The following is a 20,753-nucleotide window of genomic DNA, read 5'->3' on the forward strand; positions in this document are numbered from 1 at the left end:
GTGTTTGACTCCCAATCCAACAGCAAGGTTTCCTGCCATGGGGAAGGAGTTCTTTTCTGTGCATCAGGTTACCCCATGTGCAGGGATTTCAGATAATTTCTGGGGACAGATGTCTGAGAACCCACATTGGGTAGAGATGATGGCCTATGTCCATGGCACGTCCAATTGCTGGATTTGCAGCTAGCTATCTGGGTGTCTGATGGGAGGTCTGGACTCAGGCTGTGTCAGACAGAGCCTTAGAGCACAGGACAGCCTATGAAATTGGGGTGCCGTCGAGGGCCGTGCAGGTTGACCCTCATTTGGGGTTTTTGGGAAGCCCCATAGAGCATGTTTTCCTTCTGGTGGGGAGGCAGAGTTCTGGATTGTAGCTCCACAGTTCCCAATCTGTAGCGTTTCTGGGCCAGGAATGTGAGGACGGAAGTCTGAAAACACAAGCTAGAGTTAGGTTTAGGTCCTAGGGCATGGGAGGCCAATATACCAAGGCTGAATTGAGATCTCCAGTAACTGACGTATGGGCACGTGTCAGATGTTCCCCCAGGCTGGAGTTTGTGTCCATGTTGGCTGCCAAATTGAGGTTTGGCCTCATGAGGCCATGGAGGTTTTCCCACCCTGGGTGTTGTGAGCTGCTCAAAACAACAATGTTTCCATCTTTGGGACAGGGCTAAGCTTGTTTGATGTCTCATGGCTCCCCCGTAGGGAAAGATTCAAGAGGAGAGCTCTACATATGGATGCTTGGAACCCCTACCTCATGTTCCCTTTGGCCCCTAGGAACAAGGCAGTTTCGATCTAATTGCTCTGGGGCAATCTACTCAAGGGATCATGTTGAAATGGAGTCTCATTTTAATGCATCACAATGTCAGTTTGTGTCCAGGGAGACCTTGGAATGTGGTGGTGGCTCAGGGGCCATGCAGGATTCTACTCCCCTGAAGGTTTTACATAGCTACAAATAGCAAGGTTCCCTTTTGAGCACAGTGTGTGTTCTGTTGTGTGCCTCAGGGATGCACCATAAGCTGGTATTGGAAACCAGGCCTCTGGGGAACAATGCCTGAAAACCTAAGCTAGGGTTCAGATCAGAGCCTAGAAGTATGTCAACTTCAATCTTCTCTCTCTGGCACCATGTGCCTCGGTGTCTGGCGGGAGCATCTGAGACCTACAGTGTCCCCAGGCCAAAATCCTAACCCAAGGTTGGGTTTCCATTCCTTAATTCCTGCTTTTGAAACCCTCCTTATGGGGACCTCTGAATTAGAAAACAGGATACCTACTTTCCCCCACAATGACACCAGGCTATTTGGAGCTGTGCAAAACCCCCAAAGAAGGAGAATCTTCTATTGCTCCATGAGGCCACCCCTACATTCCGCTTACAACCAAGATACAAAAACCAGTGGCAAAAGGCTGAGTCTCACCTCACACTCACCCTATTTTCAGATCCAAGGAGCTTGCCTAAGGTCTGAAGATCAGGCCTGCCATACCCTCTACCTTAATCCTAACCCTACTTTGTGATTTCAGAATTATGTCCCCAGAGTTCTGCCCCAGACATCCTCTAGCATGGGGATTCCATACCCACCCCACAGGACTGTGCCTGCCCTCCAGAAGGAAGCTCAAGAATAGAAGAAACATCAAGAATATGAGAAAACTATAAGCCCCTGGTTCACCCCAAATTGATAGGACGACCAACAATGCACAGTCTGACACACCCTGAGCAACTACCTCATGTCATACACGCAGGTAGATAACCCCAGAGAGAGATGATTGAACCTGAAATGCCCCGGGCTCTAATCTGTACCATAGCTTCGATTCCCAGACATCAGGACCCAGAGGCTTGGTCTCGAATATCAATATTTGGGGAATCTCTAATCCACAGAACACATCACATCCTGTCCCTAGTAGGAAATGTTACTATTTGGAGCTGTGTCAAATCCTCAGGGTAGGAGAATGAGCCACTGCCACATTCCAAGATCTCTCAGGAAACAAACCAGCATTGTGACCCATCAGCATGAGACACCAATTCGAATTGACCCCCTGGATAGTTGGCCCCAGAGCCAATAGATCAAAACAGCCATGTTCCTAGGCTGCAATGGTAAGGCGAGGTGGGGTTTCCAGGCATCCATACATAGAGACCTGCTCTCGAATCTCTCCATATGGGAGAACCCTGCTTCATAAAACAACACAGCACCAGGACCCACGATGCCAACCACGTGTGTATGCCTCCCTGGATACTAATGCACAGTCTGATGTACCTGAGTCATGTTCCCCAATCAGCCACCGAGACAGTTGGCCTCAGAGCCAGAAGATCAGACCTGTCATGCCCCTAGGACTTATGCTAAAATTAGGTTGGTTTAGCAGGCATCCATACCTAGAGCCCTGCTCTCAAATCCCTCCACATGGGGGACCCCACAGCCACAAAACAGAACTCCTCCTGCCCCCTGGAAGGAAACCTTGGTTTTTGGAGCTATATAAAAGACTCAGAGATGGCAGAAACCTGTTGTCTCTGAGGCCACGCCCACTTTTGCAGGCCATCCAGGACACAAACATCCATTGTGACCCTTAGCCTGAGCCGCATTTTCAACAAACCCACATGGGTAGATTCACCAGATTCAGGATCTAAGTTCTCTAGCACCAAATACAAAATCTAGGCTGGGTTTTCAGGCATCCATACCTGGAAACTGCTCTCGAATCCCTCCATATAGGGGAACCCAGTTTCCTAAAACAACACAGCAGCTAACCCCAGAATAGACCAGGCTATTTGGATGTGCACAAAACCCCCTGATCGGGAAAAATCTTGCCACCATGAGGCTAAACCTATATTTGGCACATCTCATCTACACAAACTCCAGACTGAGTGACATTCTGACCCTTGCCTTAACTTCAGATTCCCTGGAGATTGCCTCAGTGTATGTACGTTGGGTCTTCGATGCCCTATGCCCTGACCTAGCCATAGCTTGGTCTTCAGGCCTTGGTCTAGAGAGTCCTGGTCCACTAACCCTCCAGATAGGGTACATCTGAGAAACAGCACAGTACTCTTCCTGCCCTCCAGAAGGAAAATGTGCCCTATGGAGCTGCACGCAACCCACTGTTTCAGAGAAAGCAGATGAGGCCATGGAGGTTTACTCAGGCTGGTGTTTGTGAGCTACTCCAAACAGCAAGGTTTCCTTCTGCAGGATAGGGGGAGTCAGTTTGATGGCTCTTGGTTCCCCCATATGGAAAGATTTGGTAGCAGAGCTCTCCGCATGGATACCTGGGAAGCCCCGTACAGCTTACCATTGTAGCCCAGGAACAAGGCAGTTTCAATCTGGTGGCTCTGGGGTGAACTGCTCAGGGGGCTGAGTTGACAGGGAATCTCATGTTGATGGGTCACAATGCTGGTTTCTGTCCAGGGAGACCTTAGAATGTGGCGGGGGCTCAGGCATCATGCAAGATTCTCCTCCCCTGAGGGTTGGACGCAGCCCCCAAGAGCCAGGCTTCCTTCTGGGGACAGGAGGTATTCTGTTTTGTGGCTCAGGGACCACATGTTGGTCCATATGTAGGTGTTCCAGAACGGGCCTCTGGGGACAGATGCCTGCAAACCTAAGCTAGGGTTCTGATAAGGTCCTAAGGGCTTGTCATGTTCTATCTTCTGACTCAGGACCATTGACCTGGGTGTCTGCCTGGAGGTCGGTGTCTGGCATGTGTCAAGTGGCGCATTTTTGTCCAGAGCACCCTACAAAATCAGGGTGGGCTCAAGGGCATTGCAGGTGTCTCCTAATCTGGAGGGTTTGTGCAACTGTAATGGGCAGAGTTTCCTTCAGGAGGGCAGGCATAGTCTGCGGTGTGGCCTCAGAGACCCCAACCTGGAAGGCCTGTGGGCCAGGGCTTTGGGGACAAAAGTATGCAAACACAAACTCGGGTTAGTTTGAGGGGCATGGTGATGGGAGGCCCGATCTGCGGACTCTGAGGGCAGCTCCTTGTGATTTGAAATTAGGGCGACTGGGAGGTGGGAGTGCAGGTTTTTCTGTCTGGATTTTGTGTCTCAGAAGGCCAAGGATTGTAGGGGTGGCCTCATGGGTCCATGGGAGATTCTTCCACTGTGGGGATTCTGATGGGCTCTCAAGGGTTCTGTGTCTTTATGGGGGAAAGGAAGAATGCTGCTTTCCATCTCAGGGGTCCTGCCAAAGCAGGGATTCCAGAGATGGGTTCTGGGACCAGTCGCCTGGGGAACCCGACCAAGGGTTATGTTTTGGTCCTAGGGGCATGGCAGGCCCAATCTCTGGGCTCCTGGTCCACCTACTGAGGGGTCTTATTTGAAAGCCACATCAGGCTGAGTGTCACAATGCCTGTGTGTTCCCAGGGCAGCCTTCATGGATGGGCGTGGTCTCATGGGGCATGCAGCTCTCTCCCACTCTGAGGGTTTGAACCCCATCCCCACAGCAAAGTTTTCCTGAAGTGGGGAAGGAGGAGTACTCTTTGTGCTTCAGGTTCCCCCATAGGCTGGGATTTGAGCTAAGGTCTGTGGACAGATGCCTGAATACCCAGGTTGGGTAGAGATGATGGCCTCAGAGCATGGCATGTTCCACCTGCAGGATATGGGGCCCACTGTCTGGGTGGCTGATGGCAGGTTGGGGCTCAGGCTATGTCAGACAGAACATTAGAGCACAGGGCAGACTATGATATTGGGATACCGTTGAGGGCCGTGCAGGTTGATCCTCTTGTGGGGTTTTTGGGCAGACCCACAGGGCACTTCTTCTTTCTGGTGGGCAGGCAGAAGGCTGTGTTGTGGCTCCATAATTCCCAATCTGGACAGCTTGCAGGCCAGGAGTGTGAGCACAGAATTCTGAAAATACATCCTACAGTTCTGTTCAGGGCCGAGAGCATGGCCATTCCAATGTGTGGCGTCTGATTCGAGATCTCTAGCACCTTAGTAAGGGCAAGTGTCAAATTGTCGCTCACGCTGGGGTTTGTGTGCATGATGGCCAATGAATGGAGGGGTGACCTCATGAGGCCATGGAGGTTTTCTGAGGCTGGGGCTTGTGAGCGGTTCTAAACAGCAAGGTTTCCTTCTGTGGGACAGGGGGAGTCCGTTTGGATGGATCCAGGGCCCCCCATATGGAAAGATTTAGTAGCAGAGCTCTCCACATGAATGCTTGGAAAGCCCAGCTCAGCTTACCATTGCAGCCCAGGAACAAGGCCTTTCGATCTGGTGGCTCTGCGACGAAGTGCCCGGGGGGCTGTGTTGACAATGAGTCTCATGCTAATGGGTCACAGTGCTGGTTTGTGTCCAGGGAGACATTAGAATGTGGTGGGGGATCACTTGCAATGCAGGACTCTCCTCCCCTGAAGGTTGGACGCAGCTCCCAAGAGCCAGGTTGCCTTTTGGGGAGAGGAGGTGTTCTGTTTTGTGGCTCGGGGACCACCTGTTGGGCCCTATGTCGGTATTGGAGAAGAGGCCTCTAGGAAAAGATGCCTGCAAACCTAAGCTACGGTTCTGATGAGGTCTTAGGGGCCTGTTGGGTTCAATTTCTGACTCAGGGCCATTGACCTGTGTGTCTGCCTGGAGCAAGTGTCTGGCATATGTCAGACAGCGCATTTTTGTGCAGAGCAGCCTATGAAATCGGGATGGGCTCAGTGTACTTTTAGGTCTCCTTATGTGGAGGATTTGTGCATCTGTGACATGCAGAGTTTCCATCGGGATGGAAGGCAGAGTCCATCGGTGTGGCTCCAGAGGCACCATCCTGGAGGGCATGTAGCCAGGGATTTGGGGACAAAATTCTGCAAACACAAACTTGGGTTAGGGTTAGGGGCGAGGTGAAGGCAGGCCTGATCTGCAGACCCGGAGGGCAGCTCCACGGGATTTCAAATAGGGCGATGGGGAGGCAGTAGTGCAGGCTTTTCTTTCTGGATTGTGTGTCTCAGATGGCCACGGAATGGAGTGGTGGCCTCATGAAGCCATGGTAAATTCTTCCTCTGTGGGGATTCTGCCCAGCTCCCAAGAGTTTGGTTTCTTTCTGGGGGGTAGGGAAGAGTGCTGTTTTCTGTCTCAGGGATCCCACCCAAACAGGGATTCCAGAGATGGGTTCTGGTTCCGGGTGCCTGTAGAAACAGAACCAGGTTCAGTTTTGGGGCCTAGGGCCGTGGAAGGGCCTATATGCAGGCTCCTGGTCCAGCTAGCATAGGGGCTTGTTTGAAAGCAGGCTCAGGCCGAGGACCACAATGCCTGTTTGTGCCCAGGGTGGCCCTGATGGGTGGGCGTTTTCTCACGGGCAATGCAGCTGGCTCCCACTCTTAGGGTTTGACCCCCATCCCCACAGTAAGGTTTCCAGCCATGGGGAAGTAGGAGTACTCTTTTGTGCTTCAGGTCCCCCCATAGGCTGGGATTTGAGCTAAGGTCTGGGGACAGATGCACGAATACCCAGGCTTGGTAGAGATGATGGCCTCGGACGTTGGCAGGTCCCACCTGCAGGATATGAGGCCCGGTGTCTGGGTGGCTGACGGGAGGTCGGGGATCAGGCTCTGTCAGACAGAGCATTAGTGCACAGGGCCACCCATGATATTGGGGTGCCGTCGAGGGCTATGCAGCTTGATCCTCACGTGGGTTTCTGTGCAGACCCTTAGGGATATTCTTCTTTTTGCTGAGCAGACAGAAGGCTGTGTAATGGCTCCAGAATTCCCAATATGGAGGGCTTGCGGGCAAGGAGTGTGAGGAAGGAAGTCTGAAAACACATGATACCATTCAGTTCAATGCCGAGAACATGGCAGTTCCAATGTGCAGTGTCTGTTTTGAGATCTCCAGCTCCTGAGTAAGGGCAAGTGTCAGATGTTCCCTCACCCTGGAGATTGTGTCCATGATGGCAGTTGAATAGAGGAATAGCCTGAACGGCCATGGAGGATTTCCCACTCTGGGGTTTGTGAGGTGTTCTAAATAGCAAGGTATCCTTCTGCGGTCCTGGGAGAGTGCGCATAGAGAGTGCTCCAGGTTCCCACATATGGGACGATTGGACAGCAGAGCTCTTCACATGGATGCCTTGGAAGCCCACCCTGGGTTAATATTGCAACCGAGCAACATGGAAGATTCGATTTGCTGGCTCTGGGTTGAAGTTCCAAGGGGCCTGAGTGGACAGGGTGTCTCAGGCTGATGGGTCACAATGCTGGTCTCTGTCCAGGAAGACCTTATAATGTGGCAGTTGATCAGGGGCCATGCAGGATTCTCTGAACCTGAGTGTTGGACACAGCTCCCATAGCAATGTTTCCTTCTGGGGACAGGAGGGGTTCTTTTGTGTGGTTCCGGGACCACATGTTGGACAATATGTTGGTGTTCCAGCACAGGCCTCTGGGCACAGATGTCTGAAAACCTAAGCTAGGACCGAAGAGGTACTAGAGGCATGTCAGGTTCAATCTTCTGACTCAGGGTCATTGACCTGGGTGTCTGCCTGGAGGTAGGAGCTCAGGTGTGTCAGACTGTGCATTTTTCTCCAGAGCGGCCTACGGAATTGGGGTGGGCTCAGGGACATTATAGGTTTATCCCCATGTGGAGTTTGTGGGCAACTGTGACCTGCAGAGTTTTCTTTGGGAGGACAGGCCCAGTCCTGCTGTGTGGCTCCGGAGACCCCATCTTGGAAGGCATGTGGGACAGGGCTTTGGAGATGGACGTCTGCAAACACAAACTCTTATTACGTTTAGAGGTGAGGTGATGGCAGGTGCGATCTGCAGACGTTGAGGTAATGCCTCAGGATTTGAAATACGGGCGACTGGGAGGCAGTAGTGCAGGCTTTTATGTCTGGATTGAGTGTCTAGGATAAACACAGAATGGAGGGGTGGCCTCAGGGGCCGTAAGAGATTCTGCCTCTCTGGTGACTCTACCCGGCTCCCAAGAGTTTGGTGTCTTTCTGGAGGAAGGGAAGAGTGCTGTTTTCTGTCTCAGGGATCCCGCCACAACAGGGATTGCAGACACAGGTTCTGGGCCCAGGCACCTGGAGAACCGTATTGAGGGTTAGGATTTGGGCCTAGGGCATGGCAGGGCCGTTATGCGGACTCCTGGTCCATGTCCTGAGGGGTCTTGTTTGAAAGTCAGTTCAGGCTGTGGGTCACAATGCCTGTTTGTGCCCACAGCTGCCCTCATGAATGGGTGTGGTCTCATGGGTCTTGCAGGTGTCTCCCACTCTGAGGGTTGGAAATCCATACCTCCAGCCAGGTTTCCTGCCATGGGGTAGGAGGAGTACTCTTTTGTGCTTCAGGATCAACCAACCATAGGCTAGGATTGGAGCTATGGTCTGGGGACAGATGCCTGAATACTCAGGTTGATTTGAGATGATGACCTCAGGCCACGGCAAGTCCCACATGCAGGATAAGGAGCCTGCTATCTGAGTGGCTGACAGGTGGTGGGGGCTCAGGCTATGTCAGACAGATCATTAGTGCACAGGGCAGCCTATGCTATTGGGGTGTGTTCTAGGGCCGTGCAGGTAGATCCTCATGTGGGGATTCCGGGCAGGCCCATGGGGCCCTTGGTAGGCCCATGTGGGGCCGTGTGAGCTTCTGCCTCTCTGGGGTTTCTGCCCGGCTCCCAAGAGTTTGGTATCTTTCTGGGGGAAGGGAAGAGTGCTGTTTTCCATCTCAAGGATCACGCTACAACAGGGATTGCAGAGATGGGTTCTCAGTCTGGGCACCTGGAGAACTGCATGGCATGCCAGGCCGGGTATGCAGGCTCCTGGTCCAGCTCCCGAGGAGTCTTGTTTGAAAGCTGGTTCAGGCCGAGGGTCACAATGCCTGTTTGTGCCCAGGGCTGCCCTCATGAGTGGGTGTAGTCTCATGGGCCATGCAGCTGGCTCCTACTCTGAGTGTTGGACACCCATCCCAAAAGCCAGGTTTCCTGCTGTGGGAAAGGAGGAGTACTCTTTTGTGATTCAGGATCAACCATAGCCTGGGATTGGAGCTACAGTCTGGGGACAGATGCCTGAATACCCAGGTTGGTTAGAGATGACGACCTCAGGCTGTGGCAGGTTCCACCTGCAGGATATGGGGCCCACTATCTGGGTGGCTGACAGGAGGTCGGGGCTCAGGCTGTGTCAGACAGATCATTAGTGAACAGTTCAGCCTATGCTATTGGGGTGTGTTTGAGGGCCATGCATGTTGATCATCATGTGGGGATTCCAGGCAGGCCCATGAGACCCTTCTTCTTTCTGGTGGTCAGTCAGAAGGCAGTATTGTGGCTCAATAATTCCCAGTCTGGAGGGCTTGTGGGCCAGAAGTGTGAGGATGGAAGTCTGAAAGCACGAGCTACGGTTCAGTTCTGTGGCAAGCGCATAGCAGTTCCAATGTGCAGCATCTGTTTTGAGATCTCCAGCTCCTGAGTAAGGGCGAGTGTCAGATGTTCCCTCACGCTGGAGTTTGTGTCCATGATGGCAGGTGAATAGAGGGGTTGCCTGAGGAGGCCCAGGAGGATTTCCCACTCTGGGGCTTGTGAGCTGTTCTAAACAGCAAGGTGTCTTTCTGGGGTCCAGGTTGAGTCCAGTTAGATGGCTCCCAGGTCCCCCATATGGAAATATTGGATAGCAGAGCTCTTCACATAGATGCCTTGGAAGCCCACCCTGGGTTACAACTGCAACCGAGCAACATGGCATGTTTGATCTGCTGGCTCGGGGCAAAGTGCCAAGGGGCCTGAGTGGACAAGGTGTCTCAGGATGATGGGTCACAATGCTGGTCTGTGTCCAGGGAGACCTTATAATGTGGCAGTGGCTCAGGGGCCATGCAGGATTCTCCGAACTTGAGGGTTGGACACAGCTCCCAAAGCAACGTTTCCTTCTGGGGACAGGAAGGGTTCTGTTGTATGGTTCAGGGACAATATGTTGCACCATATGTTGGTGTTCCAGAACAGGACTCTGGGGACAGATGCCTGGAAACCTAAGCTAGGACATCTAATGAGGTCCTAGGGCATGTCAGCTTCAATCTTCTGACTCAGGGCCATTGACCTGGGTGTCTGCCTGGAGGTAGGTGCTCAGGGTTTGGTAGACTGCGCATTTTTCTGCAGAACGACCTACGTAATTGGGGTTGGCTCAGGGGCCTTGCATGTGTCTTCTAATCTGGAGGTTTTAGGCAATTGTGACAAGCACAGTTTTCTTAGGGAGGGCAAGCCCAGTGCTGCGGTGTGGCTCTGGAGGCCCCATCCTGGAGGGCATGTGGGCCAGGGCTTTGGAGACAGAAGTCTGCAAACACAAACTTGGATTAGGGTTAGGGGCGAGGTGATGGCAGGTGCAATCTGCAGACGCTGAGGGCAGAGCCTTGGGATTAGGAATTAGGTGACTGGGAGGTGATAGCACAAGCTTTTATATCTGGATTTTGTGTCTAGGATGGCCACGGAATGGAGGGTGACCTCATGGGGCCATGGGAGATTCTGCCTCTCTGCAGATTCTGCCCAGCTCCCAAGAGTTTGGTGTCTTTCTGGGGGAAGGGAAGAGTGCTCTTATCCGTCTCAGGGATCGCATGAAAACAGGGATTGCAGAGACAGGTTCTGGGTCTGGGCACCTGGATAACCACATCAAGGGTTAGGATTTGGGCCGAGGGGCATGGCAGGCCCGATAGGCGGGCTCCTGGTCCAGCTCCTGAGGGATCTTGTTTGAAAGCCAGTTCAGGCTGTGGGTCACAATGCCTATTTGTGCCCAGGGCTGCCCTCATGTGTGGGCGTGGTCTCATGGGCCATGTAGCTGGCTCCCACTCTGAGGGCTGGACACCCATCCCAACAGCCAGGTTTCCTGCCATGGGGAAGGAGGAGTACTCTTTTGTGCTTCAGGTGCAACCATAGACTGGGATTGGAGCTATGGTCTGGGGACAAAATCCTAAATTCCCAGGTTGGTTAGAGATGATGACTTCGGGCCATAGCAGGTCCCACCTGCAGAATATGGGGCCTGCTATCTGGGTGGCTGACAGGAGGTCGGGGCTCAGGCTGTGTCAGACTGATCATTAGAGCACTGATCAGCCTATGATATTGGGGTGCGGTTGAAGGCCATGTAGGTTGATCCTCAATTGGGGATTCTGGGCAGACTCATGAAAAAGAATTCCCAATTCTAAGCTGTTTAAAATTTCCTCAGGTTCAGGAAGCTACTTTGCAAACAACAGAATGAAAAAATAACGTACTATAATATCTGCCTTAACACAATTACCCATTACAATCTTGGTTCTTTCCATAGTTTGGCGACCGTAGCCATTGCTGCAATAAACATTGGGGTACAGATGGCCCTTCTTTTCACTACATCTGTATCTTTGGGGTAAATACCCAGCAGTGCAATTGCAGGGTCATAGGGAAGCTCTATTCTTAATTTCTTCAGGAATCTCCACACTGTTCTCCAAAGTGGCTGCACTAACTTGCATTCCCATCAACAGTGTAAGAGGGTTCCCCTTTCTCCACATCCTCTCCAACACACGTTGTTTCCTGTCTTGCTAATTTTGGTCATTCTAACTGGTGTCAGGTGGTATCTCAATGTGGTTTTAATTTGAATTTCCCTGATGGCTAGTGATGATGAACTTTTTTTCATGTGTCTGATAGCCATTTGTATGTCTTCGTTGGAGAAGTGTCTGTTCATAACTTCTGCCCATTTTTTGATATGATTATCTGTTTTATGTGTGTTGAGTTTGAGAAGTTCTTTATAGATAACAGGGAACTTCTTGATCCTAATAAAGATTATCTATATATGGAACAGCTGGCAGCATGGTTACTAGTGAAAAACTGAACCCATTCACTGCAGGAGTGGGCACGAGATAAGTATATTCAATTTCACCGCTTCTGTTCTGTGACTTCAGTCGCACTGGGCATTCTAGCCAGTGCAGCAACCGAGGAAGGAAAGAACGGAATCTGGGTTCGAAAGTAAGAAAGAAAACTATCTGCAGATGCACGTGAGATCGGTAGACGTGTTTAGAGCAGCTCTGTTTGTGAACGACCAAAGCTAGAAACCACACTGATGTTCTCCAGTGACAAAGAAATGGTGGCCTGATCCACGGGATGAAGGACGATAGAGCAGCAATAAGTCGTGGCAAACTGATGAATCTCGAATTCCACTGAGTGAGAGAAGCCAGTCTCAGAAGGTTACAGTGTGATTCCATTTATATGACACTTGGAAAAGGCGCAATTGTAGATCACAAAGACAAGGGCTTAGGGGCAGAAGGAGGGTATGACTGTAAGAGAACAGCCTGAGGGAGGAGGGTAGGTGGAGCTGTCCTTTTTCTTGATTTTGGTGGTGGCTATACAAACCTACACGTGTATTAAAGTTCATCTAACTGTATGTCCCCCCAAAGTCGATTTGACTTAATAATAATCTATAAATAATATCATCTTCTAAAAAACGCAGGGTATTTCCAGTGATTATCTGTCCACTCAGTTGCAGTCTTGTCTATCTTAATCCTTGAAAGAGTCAGTATCTGGATATTCACATCATGGCTGTATGTTTGGAAGAACACCCAAATGAAGGCTTGCATAAATAATGAATGCATTTAATAATGGTAAAACTGGTAATAATGGTAAAAAACTTGCTAGAAATACAAAATATGGTTGTTATTCTGTTTCCTTGCTATTTTCACTGTCTTTTTTTTTTTTTTGGAAACAAATTCATTTTGTAATTCTGCTTCCTTCAACACTGAGTACTCATACCTTCACTTCCCTATGTTCCGTGGAGAGCTCAGTGCTAAAGTGTCTTTCTTTTTTAAGATGGCAGTGCCTTCTGGGGTGTTTGTAGAGAACCTGCGGATTACTGACTTCATCAAGCTAGAGCTGCACAGTGAGTGGCCCCCTGGGCAAAGCCGCCAGGACTCATTATATAGCAATAACCCTTCTGGGAACCTAATTCCCAAAGTACTGCTATTCTTTCCTTGTCACTTGTATTCCTTTAGTACATATTAAAGTTCTAATACCTTTTTAACAAAGATTTATTTATTTGAGAGAGAGAGAGAGAGAGCAGGGTTGGGAGGGGGTAAGAGGGAGACAGAGTCTTAAGCAGACTCCACACTGAGCGTGGAGCCCAGTGTAACGTTTGATCTCATGACCCTGAGATCACAACCTGAGCTCACACCAGGAGTCAAATGCTTAACCAACAGTACCACCCAGGAGGGCCTAAAGTTCCATTATTTTAAATCCTTATTTTTAATAGAGAGGAAAACAGTGATTCACAAAACACACAGAAGTCTGTACAATTTTGTGCTGCCCTCAATGTGGGCGCAATAAGAACCTCTTAAACCAAACTGGTCTGATAACTACTCCCTAAATTGCATAATCATTTCCTGTAATTGACTTGCCACACTGTTCACGCATGTATGCAAGTCTCGGTTCCTTACTTCAAAATTTCATGGAGGGCCTTTTAAGTAAAGTACATGAGGATTCCACCCACCTTGAAATAAATTCGTTGATATATAAGAAGGCATGTCACAGACCAGTTTGCCTCCTGTGGGGAAAGACCTCGACTTCTTAAGGTTTAATAAAATAAGGAGCATTCTCTGAGGAGGAATAGGGTAAAATGGCTTTGTTTTTCTTCCCCCAGGACATACAGTTCTGTAGCCCTCCTAGCCAGCTCAGAATGACTTTGGTCAGTAGCTGTGTCACCATCCGCTTTCATAAAGAGCGCGTCGTACCACTTCCCTCCTTCTCTTGAGACTGAATTTCTTCCCTGGGGAATTAACCAAGCTGCTCTCTTCTCTGTGTTTGCAGCTCCTGCAGAAGTGACCTTTTCTTTCGATGTGGGGAATGGGCGATGTGAGGTCACAATGTGTTCTCCCATTCCCTTTAACGACAACCAGTGGCAGCACGTGATGGCTGAGAGGAACATGAAGGAGGCGAGTCTTCAAGTGGACCAGCTCCCCAGAAAGATGTAAGCCATGCAAGAAGGCGGCGATGTCTGCTTGCAGCTCAACAGCCAGCTCTTCGTGGGTGAGTGTGGCTGCCCTCTGGCTGGGCTGTGCTTGTGGACAGAGAGAAGACTTGAGCCATCCAGCCATGATGGCAGCAGGTGCACCCTGCTCCTGTTGGCATCACGGACTGAGAACTTGAGCAAGAGTCAGGCTCTCTTTCCAAAGATGGTTGTTAATACAGTTTTCAGTGTGTTGCTTGGGATCATGGTTTCCATATATTTCCCAGGTCACAGATGAGATAATACAGGTCCAGAGAGAGCAAGTGATATAGTCTAGAAATTGAAATAAAAGAGAAACCCAGTCCCTAGTGGGTGGATTCCCAGGATGGACCTCAATAGTATTGATGGCCTGTGTTTGCTTTAGTGACTTCTTATCAATGTTATTCATAAAATGGTTAGCAAGTTTCATCCAGAACTCCCAGCTTCACTTCTCAGTGCAGTCGGGGAATCTGCTGTGTGACTTTGCCCGAGTTCTCCTGTGTTCCCTCTAACACAGACTGCAGGAGGACTCATGTAGCTGTGTCACCCTCCTTTGCTGCCCAATCCTTGCAGACACCGGATTCAGAACTGGGCTGGCTCGATTCTCACTGCTGGTGCTTCATGGATGAAAGCTCTGGTTAGTGGAAGTCTTCCTTTTCATTTACTTGCTTATTTTTTAAGACTTTTTTTTTTCTTTTTCTCAATGGGAGAGCTAAGTTTTGCTACATTACTTTTCAGATAAATCTATTCTAATTTGGAAAGCAAGCAAATCGATGAAGTAGCTCTTCCTTGGTGATTTCTCATGTGTTTTCAAGTAAATAAGGAGCTTGTCCAATTAGGAGCTAATCTAAATCACAGATTATCCCCCAGTATGCTTTGCCAGAGGACACCTACAGCTTCTGGGGGCTGTGCAATGCAGGGAGGTGTGTGTGTGTACAAAACCCATGACACAGAAAACTTCAAGGCTTCACATCATCAAACTGTGACTCAAATTAAACAATTCTGTTTTCTGATTCGTAATCCTGAGGATCAAGGAATGGAATTTCTAGGAAAAAAGTTGGCATGAACACCTACCTGTACTTGACATACTTATGGAAACAATGTTTCCAGAGTGTGGGAAGCTGGTGGAAAATGCTGATCTATGTGCCCCAGGCCCACCGAGTCAGAATCCCTGTGAATGAACCCCAGGAGTAGCAAGCGCTCCAGGTGAGTCCTGCACCCCAAGATTTGAGATTGGGCTCATGTGAGGCATGATAGAAAGAGAGCTACTCAGTGTTCAGTGACTGTTACCCTCGTGACCTCAAAGCCAGCAGGCTGGAGCAAGGCAGGCCTGATCCTGGGTTTTAATGTCACCCCTACTTTCTCTTTCTTTGCCTGCTCCTCAATTCCTTTTTCATGACATTGTTAATGGGAGCATTGCTAAAAAAGTATAGTATTACATATATAATTTGTTATTATATATAATATATGCATTATATTATACATAGCAAATATATAACAATATGTAACAAAGTATGTATGACAAATGCATATACAAATTATAATGTATATTACATATTAATGTATATATATGTATATATATATGTATGTACATATATGTATATATGTGCATATATATTTTGTGTATATATGTATATATAATGTATATACATTTGCATGTTTCAAATTTGTAATATTTATTATATTGCAAAGATTTTCAACTATTTAACTTTGTTATGCCCATCACAGTTTACACACTTAAACTTTAAAAAGGAGAGATGGTGGGGCACCTGGTGGCTCCATGGGTTAAAACCTCTGCCTTCGGCTCAGGTCATGATCCCAGGATCCTGGGATCGAGCCCCACATGGGTCTCTCTGCTCTGCAGGGAGCCTGCTTCATCCTCTCTCTCTGCCTGCCTCTCTGCCTAGTTGTGATTTCTCTCTGTCAAATAAATAAAATATTTTTTAAAAAAAGGAGAGATGGACTTTTTTGTTTTTAATGAAGGAACCAACTTAAAAATGTACAACTAAATAGAACTTGAAGAAATACTTTTTAGAATAAATATTTACCAAGTTCAATTTCAAAATTATTTCCATCTGTGGTTTAATCTATATTGTTTAATGAGTCTTAGTATGAGATCACAGCCTAGGTTTTCAAAATCGCATGTGTTTGTAAAGCTTCCGGCAGGTCCCCTCTATGACGTGATCGGTCCAGCCACAGTTAGATATGGGGTGGAAATGCCACCGAGAGCCCGAGGGCATGGCTGTAATTGTTTTCCTTGCAGGTGGGAGGGCCAACAGACAGAGAGGCTTCCTGGGGTGCACTCAGTCACTGCGGTTGAATGGGCTGGCCCTGGACCTGGAAGAAAGGGCCACGCTGACACCAGGTGTGGACCCAGGCTGCCCAGGACACTGCAGTAGCTATGGACACCTGTGTCTCAATGGAGGGAGATGTAGGGAGAGACCAGGGGCATTGCCTACGACTGTGCCTTTTCTGCATATGACAGGCCATCAGGCCATTCTGTGAGAGTGGTGAGTGTGCCCTGGGCAGGACAGGGAAAGAGAGGCACCTCATTTGGGTCTTTGCATCGTGTTTCTGGCATTTGACCCTTTCTCTATGAAAGGATAAGGCAGTTCTTTCTGATCGGCTAATGGAGAGTTGTTACACTTCCATTTTTGTCCATTTACAACTCTATTCTTGAGAATCTCGTGATAACTTCTGTTGGATTCAGCATTATTCACGTGACACTGAGATGGACAATAACTCTAAGTGTATGTTTACACTTGGTATTTAATGCTGTGTAGCTCTGAGATGAAGCATTTTGTGGGCCATAATAAAATATTGTTACTCAGTTCAACATCATGCGAATATACACGGGGATAAGTTGTCTTTTTATCTGTACTTGATTATCTTTTTAATCGGAAATATTCCTAAATAAAAAAAAAAAAACACAGCAAAGCATGACATTCTTGTTTTCTGTCTTGAGAGACTAAGCCTTAGAGATAGTGTATAAATACACATAGAGAAGAGCTTCTCCTTGGCTTTGTGCTAACATAACAAAAATGAGTGTCATTTCAGAGATTTCTGCACATTTTGGAATTCGCTCATCTGTTATCTACAACTTTCAGGAACATTCTAACTACACCACCAGCAAGAACTCAAGATCCTTTCCAGCTTTACTTTATGAGGTTTTGACGCTGGCTGGAGAAATGGCCACACTGAGCTTCTGGACCACAGCGACACCCAGCTTACTCCTCTATGTGAGCTCCTTCTATGAGGAGTACCTGTCCGTGATCCTTGCCCCCAATAACGTGTGTCAAGACAGCAAGAATGAGGAGGCTGAATTAGAAAATAAGGACCACAATGAGGGGGACTCTTTAGGTGTTTAACTACAAAAAGGAAACACAATTGCATGCCGTGCCATGCTTGTTACACTAGTTCATGATATCCCTCAAGTGTTTCTTACTAAAGTTCACATTTCCATGATTACATTTAATATATATTTCCCCCATGGAAGTTTGACCATTTTAGGTATTTGATGTGCCGCTAGGCTTCTTGCTATTCTGGGAAGTCTTTCCTTCTGTGTGTGAATAAATTATTTCTGCAATTCACTTTGAAACAAGATAGCTCATTTTGTACATGAAAAATATTTTTTCCTCCTTCTTAGCAAAGTAAAGAAGTATATTAAACTATCAAAAATTCACTATTCCTATTCATCACATGAATATGATTTTTCTTTACTCTTCAGTGGCTGAGAAGCCATTCATGGCAATATCCACATATGAAGAAAAGTGGGATGAGAGGTACCCAACTCATGACCACCAAATCTTTCCAAGACTTGCAAATGGAGCATTAGACCAATCTGTAAGCTCTCTTCACAGAGCAGAAGGGCAGAGACCTACTTTCTGGAAGATATGCTCCAGGCAGTACAGCGTTATAGGGTAGTGGGCATCCTTGTGAAGGACATCAGGAGATTTAAATGTTGTGGCAAATCATTGGTCTTTCTTCTGTTTCTTGATTATGGCAGAAACATTAGGAAAAACTTCTAGTTGTGCAAAACGATTTTTATGCAAATGTCAGCAATACATTAAAATGCATTAAAATAAGTCACATTAAAAGAAGTGATGCTTATAGAAACTGAATGTTAATGCAATATTGCTTGAGGTTTTGCCATTTAATACCATGAATACCACATGAATAATTAACTTTGAGCCTAGCTCTGAGTTCCCATATGCTTAACTTAGAATTTTTTCCTTCTGCTAAGGAAAATGGAAGAACTTGGGAAAAGACCATTTGGGCTTGACTTTTAAAGTAGTGTATTCGGATTCTGAATTCAGCCCTGGAATAGCACATAAATGATTGCTCTTCCAGGAATAGTGACTCTTGCTGCCCTTATGCAAATGCTCAATAAAGTGAAATTATAGGAAATAAATAAGAACAAAGTGTGCTTTAGAACCTGTATTGATGGTTTTTATAAAATTCCATTTTAGTTAAAAATGTCATTTTTTTGGTCTTGTTTAGAAAGTTTGCAGGTCCGTTATAAGCTGTACAGGCACCAAGAACTTGATGTTTTTAACTTTGGTTTTAAAAACTTCACTGATGGGCAGCTTCACCAGGTGATAATTCACAGAGAATCTGCAGTGGTATCTGTAGAGGTAAGGGGTAGATTCACAGCAGCAACAGTAACCAAACTTGTGGCATTCAGTGTATGACCTCCAGCAAGGCTTTGAGAATAAATCCTGGTAAAAGAGATACACGTTCATCAGTCTTCCCAGAAAGTCCTGGGGACAGAAAGCATAGTCAAAGTGTTTTCTTTAGCAATGTCATTTGTTTGTTTAGCAAGAGGCTGACAGGGTTCTTGTTAATATCTGACTGCTGAAAATGCCAAGCTGTCCTTGTCAGTAAGGGAATGTTGCCCAGTTTCTCCCAGCGATTACTGGAGACGTTCTGACTAGAATGAGAGCCTACTTCAACCTGACTACAAAAGAGCAAAGGCGACAGAAATGTAAACACAAGGGGGAAAGCAAGATTTTGCTTAAAGTGGGAATACATTTTTTAAAAGCCTCCCTGTCTCAATTATTCATTGTCACTGGGTTTTGAAGAATAACATTTATATATTGAATCTGTGCCAGTAATACCTTCTGTGGCGTGTGTTACTAATTTGTGTTTGAAATAAGTAAAAGCTTTAAGGTTTGAAACAGCTTATTGCATTTTTTTGTGGATCGTACCAATTACAGATCCCTAAACCATGAAGGGGAAAGAATAGGATACGGGGTGGTGTGAAATCCGAGGTATTAAAACAATTGCTATGAAACGTTTCACCTTTGTGACAGCAGGAATGTATGGCTCATTTTTACCATTTTCCTTGGTCTCCCTCAGACTCCCATTCTCTTATTACCAAAATTACTCGCCATATTGATGTTTGCTTCTCGTGGAATATTTAATAGGTTAACCAGAATGCAAGGAGACAAGTCGTCCTGTCCTCAGGGACAGAATTCAATGCTGTCAAATCCCTTATGTGGGGGACAATTTTAGGTAAGTGTCAGAAAGAGCACCGTCTCCCCACCCCCAATCCCTGACATGGATCAGAAGTGTCAGGTTGCAAACATGGGAAGGGTTCATGAGGCTGAAAGAAGCTCCTTGTAATATTCATGGTTTCCCAGCAAGTGACAATCAAGATAGAAGCAGCACTTTTGTCTGAGTGTGCCTGTAATCACCAGTGAGGGCTGTCTGCTAGGTGAGCCACAGTGACCCCTGAGAAGTGTCTCCACACGTGCCCTCCCCCTTGGCAATCAAGCAGAATGAAACTTGGTATTTTTATACAATTGAGGAAAGGCAAAATCAAAGCAGGTGTCACATTCACAAATTGTATATTAGTCAGGAGTCAAATGCAGAAATCACCCATTGGTAAATATAGATTTACATTTACAAGAAGAAAGGTCTTACATTTTCTTTGAGCAAGTGAATACATGTTGGCGGTAGGCTGGGCCCTGCTCTGAGATGTGTTCAGTACTCCCAGCTACCCTTGGAAGGTCAGGATCTGAAGACCCTCTCACCTTTTAGGGCTGTGAGTTATTCTCCATAGAAGCAGCAGAGTAAAACCATACCAGACTACTTAAGCATCAAATTATTTATGGCTTTGTTTTCCCCCTTGTCACCAAGAATTAAATTGCAATAAAAATAGTTTGGAAGGTATTTTTTTCTTTTGATTATTTATATTGTAAATTGTATGTGCTGTTGATATTTAAAGCTATTTGGGAGAAATCCTCTTGTGGTCTTGGGTAGAATCCCTGCTCTGGTATGTGATACTCATCTGACTCTGTTTAGTCCGAGATAATTCATGGATTCTTTACTACATTTAAGGCATTTGTACCTTGATTCTTTGATCATTTCTTCCATCCCCAACATGTAAAAACACCCTACAGATGTTGGAGATTTAGAGACAGCCCATGAGCACATGTTCAAAGTAGGGTGAGAATCATAGTAACTGTCAAAACGGTGACATTTTTCTAAAAGATGGTGGTCAACAAAATTATGAGTTCCTATTTTTCAGAGGAAATGGGGCAAATCACAACATGCCCTTGTAAATGGTAAATACAGATGTGCACCGTTTAGATGATAGAGGGGACAGGAAGCTCCGTGTTGATCCTGGGAGTTACAGGTGCAGGTTAAGCCAGTCAAGTAGTGTCTCGGGGTTCTTTGCTGTGAAAACGTAGTCTTGGCATCATGTAATGGATGCCAACTTTGGGCCAAAGTGGTCCTGCTTTCTAACTGTGCCTTAAGATGGATAAAGAATCGGGCCCCATGATATGTTGTCAGAAAGACTTTGATGTGGCTTGCCGTTCCTGCCCCCTCCACACGTGCAGTGTGGGCCTCCAGCAGTTGCCACAGGAATGCAGATGAGCACAGTTGTTCCCCTCGAGCGCTGGGAGAAGTCTGTAG

The 20,753-nt window shown here is 47.3% G+C and overlaps 1 pseudogene; it reads left to right on the forward strand.

The window, feature by feature from the left end:
- Positions 1–12,565: 12,565 nt before the first annotated feature.
- Positions 12,566–20,753, forward strand: part of LOC123935988 — a 29,727-nt pseudogene continuing 21,539 nt past the window's right edge.

The sequence above is a fragment of the Meles meles genome, unplaced genomic scaffold, assembly GCF_922984935.1.
Source record: "Meles meles unplaced genomic scaffold, mMelMel3.1 paternal haplotype, whole genome shotgun sequence".
Classification (NCBI taxonomy): Eukaryota; Metazoa; Chordata; class Mammalia; order Carnivora; family Mustelidae; genus Meles; species Meles meles.